Consider the following 8,418-nt stretch of genomic DNA (forward strand, 5'->3'; position numbering starts at 1 on the left):
CAGCTACGAAGGTCGTACCAGCAGCGGTTGTTCTTCCCGAACGTTTCTCTTTGTTTTAAAACCACAGATTCCTACTCTCCCTCAAACAGCAACTACTGCTGTTTCCTCTCCTTCTTTCTTTCAGCTTTCTTCAATTATTTTCCTTCTTCTTCTGCCGTCCATCAACCTCTTCCCCCCCTTTTCTTTACAGGAAACCCCCCTTACACATAACCCAAATTCATACCATAAAAGAAATTAATGGGTAAGGACCTAGAAATAAGAGGTGGGATCATTCTCAAGAAAATAGGGTACAAAGGCTAAGGTGAAAAGGTAGTAGTAGTTACCCCTCTTTATTATTACACATCCCAACCACACATTTCAGCCACAAAAAAAATATACAAGTACACACACACACATATATATATATATATATATATATATATATATATATATATATATATACTCTTTTGAAAGACCTAAAAGTACCAAGCTCTAAGTTCCTATTATAAACATAAACGAGAATATAATACCTCAATGACGGGAAGAAAGCTTCGGTTGCGAACAGAAAAGAGAATGGGGAGAAATTTCGGGTGTTACAATAAATTCTAAGTCTAAGAATGAAATGATAGTCTTTAGAACCCTATAAATAGGAGTCTTTTGTAATCATTTGAGATCATCATCTAAGTAATGCAGGAAATGTAAATGACTGAAAGCGGTATATTAAAGTAAAGAAATGAAGAACAGTGCTTTAGAGGGTCGTAGTATTTAGTAACTTATGCGGAAAGTTTCGTCTGAAAACTTGAAACACTTGGAAAACAATGGTTTTGGCTGTTTAGACACTCAACATGGGCCACAAATGGATTTAAGTCCGATGTCATGCAACTTATGCACGACTTTGATCTAAAAGCGAAACCGAAAGTAAACAAATGTATTAAAGCAAATAAACCATGAATACTTGGTTGGAACTTGGAAATATCGGTTTCCACAAATTAAAAGTAGTCACGAGATTTACAAATGGACAGTGAAGTCCAATGTATGGCCCCTATTTTAAGAGACTAAAATAATAGTAAAACCAAAAAATTACCCAAATAATGAAACCGTTAGTAAACAATTATAACAAAAGTAATCAACAAAATTAAAGCTACTTGGATTCAAGAGAACAAAAGAATTTGACCTTCAAATGCTAAAGACAAAAATACTAGAAAGCTAGTAACTAACAAAAGACTAATTAAAAGTAGCTGATGTATATTGAAAATTCAATGTATAGAGCACTCAGTTTATAAGTTTTAGCTAGATAATTTTCTTTTATCCCAATCTTGAGTCATTTTATTACTTCATTTTCCCCTTTATTAATTATGAAGCTAAAAATGTTATTTACTTGTCTTTTACGCCATTAGAAGTCTAATATGAAAAAATGCAAGACTGTTTGGTGCTACAACATTCATGCAACATGGCTCTGATGGTTTTCGGCTTTTTGAAGGGCTTATTAAGCTAAGCTGTTGATTACTTTTTGTTTCTAGAAGACCATAAACCGAAGACTTTTTAAGATTCAAAGCTGAAATCTTGTTAGGATTATGTCACACTTTAGTTACTTTAATTGTATTTTGTGTTGACTTTTGATGGCTTTGTCTACAAGATCATCGTTTTGTCTTTTTGTGCCATATTTTTGTGTAAATAGGGAGGTTGGGTCTTTGTTTTTGCATCATCAAATCAATTCTGAAGCTAAAATCTCTCAAGAATTTGAAGCAATTTAAGTTTCGTAATTACTTTTAAGTTTGTTCTTTACTTTCCGTTGTTTATATTAAGTCATTTATTTTTCGTCCTGTACATTAAGTCATTTACTTTCCCTAATTTATATTTACGTCTTTACTTTCCGTTATTTACTTTCTTTATCGTTCACCTTCCGTTATGAGTAGCTAATTCCATAGCTTGGGTGTAAGACAAAGGGTGAGATTTTAAATCGAAGAAAAGTAGACGTTGTTTTGTAATAACAACGTTCCGCTATTTCATTCAAGTTTTATAAAAACCAATGACACTTCTTGACAAGTTGATCACTTTGAAAGTGTTAAAGTGTCATGGTCTTAGAGATAAACCATTGAATGCATGTCAACTTGAATGATATGAGAGGTAGACTTGAGAAAGTTGCCGACAAAGAGACTTGTCATTTATATCTTTCAAACTAACTAATTCTCAATAGGTTGGTCACTTGTTAAAGTGCGGTAGATTCATAGATAAACTACTTAGAACACACATCAGCTTGAACGATATGAGAATCTGCTTGAAAGAGTGATTTTTAACAAAGAGATTTGTTTATCCATATATTTTGAGGATCATTCGTCACTATCCATGGTCCTGATACCACATAGAAATATGGGTTAAAAGCTATAATATAGTGCACTGGTGGAAGTCTAAGAGGAATAACCTCAAAATTGATGGTGGAACCAGTTATGGCTGACTGTTTGCTGTAGCATCCCTACAACATTGTCTACTGGAACTTGTGTTGAAGTCTTGCTTACACTCATGCTACCTTCATTTATTCTGTTATTTGCATTTATTAACTCAACATCAAATCAAAGTCTTCAAATTTATCATCTGAAATCATATCTTTCATTAAACTTTTGTTATTTGTTACAATCTTCGTGGACGATAACCGGTATTTAACCGCTTTATTATTTGGAAAGACAATATTGGACCATATTGTATACTTGCTTTGTGGTTCATTTCATTTGTCTAAAGGTGTGTATAAAGCCCCTACCAGTAGCAAATAACACCGAGTGTTAAGTTTTTTTTATGGTAAATAAAATGAAGACTTCCAAGTGTATAAATAAGCATGGGAAATTTGGCCACCAAGGTTGCAAAAAAGTCAAGTAAACTCTCTGGGTCAATCCCTAATTTCATTTTCTTCCTTTGAGAATCGGCCTAAACCAAGCCTAAGATGCTAGCCCAAAAACAGTTCCCGCAACTTCTCATAAGATTTCCAGCTTGACAGCCTCCTCATAATCCTGCAAGATCAAACAACAAAGACCAAAAGTGGATCAGAATGGTTTTAAAGCCCAATTGAAGTATAAATTTAGCAAAATATTTGACTTGACTTAGAACACGTAAAATCGACTCAAATGACTAAAATGGGCAAATAAAATATTTATAAAAAGTGATGCTTTAGGGTTAATAAATCAACACCTATCAATGCTTTAACAACTAATCCAATATCACCTACACATTTGGAAAAGAAAAGGACCGTTTTATATACGAAATTTCAACTTTGTCCAAATTAATAATGGTATTATATACGATTGCATCCCTCTAGGAATCTCCTTTTGATAGCCTTTGCCCCCTAGTCATTGCATGTAATTGATCTATTTCTTGATCAAGAGGCCCACTATACAAATTGTAAAACTGAACAAGATGAAAAGATGATAAAGGGGTATGGATTCCTACAAATCAATGACGGTCCTCTGGGCTCCCCCATAGATTCTTCAATGATCATACCTCCTACGACTCGATTAACTAGGTTGTATATGAATTTGTTTTTTGATGCAAAGGAATTATTGTTGACATTCTGTGTATGCACTTTATTTTAAGTATACATAGTATATATGTAGCAACCATCAAGGTTATTTACAATTTAAATGGACCCTTATATATACATTGTATCACAAATGGCTTAAGTAATTTGAGGTTTACAAAATAAAAATGAAAGAAAATAAGGGATATAACACCCCGCGAATTTTGGACTTCCTTATTATGTTAAATCTTTTATCGAAAGGTATTAATGTTGATAATCGATGAGGGTTTTTAATTTTTATGTAGGAATCATGTTGGAAAGACTGGTATTCCACCTGGCTCGAAGGATGTGAAAAGCGACGAAAACATGTGAAAAAGAGGTTAACACGACCTAGATCGCTGCCCAGGCGAGTGGCTCATTGTTTTTGAAAGTTGGTTGCTCAGACGACGTTTGCATGGACTTGTTGATATTCACAAATACCCGATTTACAAGGGTTTTCTATATTTTACCACATCTCATTCATTTCTCAACAATTTGGGGTGATTTTGGAGGCTCTAGCTTCATTTTTGGAAGTTCTAGCTTCGTTTTTTGAGGCTCTTCAAGAGGAGATCAAAGTAGGTTAAGATCCCTCGGTGGATTCAAGATTATTGGTAAATGTAACCTTCTAATCCCTCCACCCAAAAGCTAGGGTTTTGGTGTGTGATCTTCATTCCCTTTCCTTTTCTCCACTCCTTGTCTTAGATATTAGGTTTCTCATGGTGGAGAAAACCATTTGGAAGTGTTGGAGCTAATACTTGGAAACCTTGCAAGTAGATCTCAAGTTTTCACCCCAAGGAGGTAAAAGTTTGGTCTGATACCTCAATTTAGCATAAATCTAGCAAGGTGAATTCTAGTTGATTTGCAAAATTATATACATTTCTATTTCGAGTTTTGAACGAACATCCATGAATTATTTCACTTCTGGTGAGTTTTATGCATATTTGGGTTATGAAATCCTAGAAAATGTTTATGATGTTTTGTTAGGTGTTTTGAGCCACACCAAATGATACTTATTTCATTAAAAGAGATTTACTGTATATTTGGAAAATGTGAGACAAAGTATTGTCTTAACTCTCGAGAAATGTATTTTGAGTTAAGAATGATTTCATTTGGTGTTGTGGAACAAGTCAGAGTGTTTAACGACTTGGTTTTAGGTCAAGTAAGTTTTGGGGACTTTACACGACTTGTGAACTTTTGATAGTGACATATTAGCCTCTTTTTTTTAATCTTAAGTGTATAAGGAGCCGTTTACCAAACACTTACCCGGTAAAATTTAACACTATCATTTACTTATCGGGTAAGATTTTAGTCCACCAAAACGACATCGTATGCAATAATTTACCCGGTAAGCGTTTATCATGATAAGATTCATTCCTCTCACTTACCGCGTAAGACTATTGGTCATCGTCTCGCTCTTACCGGGTAAGTTTATGGTCCTTACCATATTCGTCAGGTAAGGTAATGTGACTTGATAAACGCTTACCCGGATAAGCATTGGGTAAACGACCCCTAAATATTTGATAAACGTCTCTCTTGGCTTTGTGGATATTTTAGAAACATAAACCATACGACTTTAGGCCTTTAGCTATCAAACTTCAATAAAGTGTTGGTTATGTACTTATTCATGTTATAGGTGTCATATATTTGCTAAGTGTTGGAAAATATGTCTTTTCAGCTTATGTGTTCTACCTTGGATTTATTTAAAATAGTCAAGTGTTTTACGAGGCCTTATGGCTTGATTTTAACTCAAATGAGTTTTGGGGACATTTTTCCGATTTTAATTGCTCAATGTGGATCCTTAGATGTATGATGCATTTATTGCGTATTTGTTGTATTACATGTTTTGAGTGTGTTAGTCATTCAACTGATGTCATGTAATTTTAAACTGTAATGCATTAGATCCGTAGGCAAATGAGTTTGTCTTGTTTGTTAAGCGTGGAGTTTTGATGTCCATACTTAAGTCTAGTGAGTGGTTCCCAAGTCATGGGTAGTAAGCTTGTGGTGGTACCTTATTGGGTCGTATAAGAGCTATCGGCCTGCGGCGGTACTCGGTTAAGTCATATACGAGGCTAGGTCTTGCAATGATGCTCATTGGAGCCATATTCAAAGATCAATGACTTTGTAGTTAGACTCATCTAGAGGTTGAGTAGACACTAGGGTAATTATGGGAATCTTGTGGTGAAATTCGTTTTAACCGTTTTATGTTTTATATGATGAAACTGCTTTAACTGATCATTAGACCTTAAGTCTAACACTTTTTCTTATCAACATGTATATCATGTCTTAGTAGGATCCAAGCGGCATTTGGAGCTTTGTAGAGGTTCTGGTAGGATGGTGGAGACGTCATCCGGTTTTGAAAAATAGCAGATCCGATGGTTTTAGTAACACCTGACTTGTTCTAATTTTGTTTGAGAATTAGATAGTTCTCTTTTGAACTCTGATACATATTATTGTCTTCCTTCCTTTGTAAACTTTAAACATGTTGTTATTAAGTTGTTTTATTTAAAGGATTTTGGAAGTTTTAATTTGTCTGCTATTTTATAAATTTAAGGGTGTTACAAGGGATAACCAAATTTCTAATCAGGTCAAGTCATATGTAAAATTAGCTAAAAACGTATGAACGATGTTAATAAAAATTTTAATACTCAAACTCTCTATGGAACCAAATAACTGTTAGTTATTACGTATGATAAAAATCGAATTTTTATACGAAAAACACAGAAGCAAGAAATGTAATAACGAAACCGAGGAACACGTTTATGTAAGCAAAGCATCAAATAAAATCTACAAATGTACCTCGATTGTAGATCAAGACGATTAAGGATCCAACATTGAATCCCTCTACCAGTCTGCACACGAAACCGTAAACCTGAACAAGAAAACCTTCTCGGTTGGAGCACCAAAATTGATCTCAAGAACCCCTTGGGGTTGAGTTCGACCGTAGAGAGAGAGAGAGAGAGAGAGAGAGAGACGATTTTGCTTAGGGTTTTAATTATTATGTTTATCTCTAGGTTAGTTAGGTTTAAATACCCGTGATTTGGACTTAAACCCTAACAGGCTTCTAAAAACCTAACGGACTTCTAAAGCCTCTTTAAACATATTTAAAACCCATTAATAATTAATAACTTACCAAAATAAATTATCAAATTATTATTTACTAATTAATTGTTAACTATTAATAATTAACAAAATCAGTCCCCAAAGTTTCTTACTTTCTAATTTAGGCTAAGTGTGTAGCCTCGATAGGCTTATGAAATTTATTTACTAAATTCATTTGTGACATTGGATATTATTTCCAACAAAAACCCCTAAGCACCTTCATGAAAGTATTGCAGTTTCAATCTACAAAAAATCAGATAAAATGAAGTATGGATGAACAGTTTTTTTAAAAGCCAAATTTTTCTGTATTTGAAAAGTTCAAATTCCCATGTTTACGTTTAGGAGGGGGTCTATCAACATATATTGTAGTCCACTACGTATAAACCGAGACATTTTTGAGTTAGGGACTGTTTACCTAAATACTTACCCGGTAAGCGTTTACCGCTAGAAGTTAACACTATAATTTATTTTTCAGGTAAGATTGTAGTATATTAAAATGGTATCGTGTGCAACAATATATATGGTAAACGCTTACCCGGGTAAGAGTCGTCATCTTCACTTACCGGATAAGACTCTCTATCTTTATCATCGCTCTTATCACGTAAGATTCTTGGGTCTTACCATGTTCGTCCAGTGAGAAAAATTGCCCGGTAAGCACCTATCGAGTAAGGATTTAGTAAACGTCTCCTTAGTTTTCATTTCAAAGCAACTAATGCTTGCTACTTCTATTTCAATCCTTGATTCCTTGGACTTCTTTGTCAATTTTCAATCGAACCACCCTCACAACGCATCTCCAATGACGTACCCTTCTTTTTCGTGCTATTCTTTACCTATAGAGAAACCATATAATGCAGTTTCAATCCAGTATTTTCTTAAAATACAGTGATCGATATTTATGTTCGTTAAGCTAATACTTGCACTTATGCTATGAGGATAAAGATTGCTTAAAGCGTACACGTTAGCTTATCTCGTGTCGAGCTGAATTAGGTTGATTGAGCCGATTCGTGTACACTTATTATCGTGTCGAGTTGGATTAGGTTGATTGAGTTGATCGGGTTTTTGAACACCCCTGTCACAGAATTTAAACCAAATATATAATAATAATAATAATAATAAATTAGCCGTTAAAAAGAGATGGATATTGTGTGGGAGGGTGTGGCAATAATGGTGCCACTAGGGTTAGGAGGAGTTGAAGACAGCAATGCCGACCATGACTTTATATCTGATGGGAATTTTATTAATCGTTTATACTCTAAAACATCAATGATGGTTTATCATTTTTAAATGGGGATTAATTAAATAATAAGTTAATTGTCGGTACAATTAATTTAATATATTTATTACAACCAAATGGATAATTTTTTTTAAAGAATTATTATTTAATATTGAGAAAAGTCTAAAAAAATCCAATAGACTTTAGTGTTTTGGAATGATTAAATCCTTGGACAATTTTTTAGAACAAATAAGTTATTGGACATTCCAAAACATGTTAAATAACTTCTTGGACAATTTTTTTGAACAAATAAATCATTCGATAATTTAAAACATGTTAAATAACACATTGGACAATTTTTTGAAACAAATAAGTTTTTGGACAATTCAAAGCATGTTAAATAACTCCTTAGACTTTTCTAAAACCTGTTGGATACATTGTTATGACTTGTACAACTAGTTAATATGGTAAAATAGTGAAAAAAGTCCGAAAAAAACCCAATGAACATTCATATTTTGAACGATTAAGTCCCTAAATATTTTTTGAACCAAAAAGTATTTAGATCTATAAAATTAAACAAATA

This window comes from Cynara cardunculus (assembly GCF_001531365.2).
Source record: "Cynara cardunculus var. scolymus isolate 2C chromosome LG 13, CcrdV1, whole genome shotgun sequence".
NCBI lineage: Eukaryota > Viridiplantae > Streptophyta > Magnoliopsida > Asterales > Asteraceae > Cynara > Cynara cardunculus.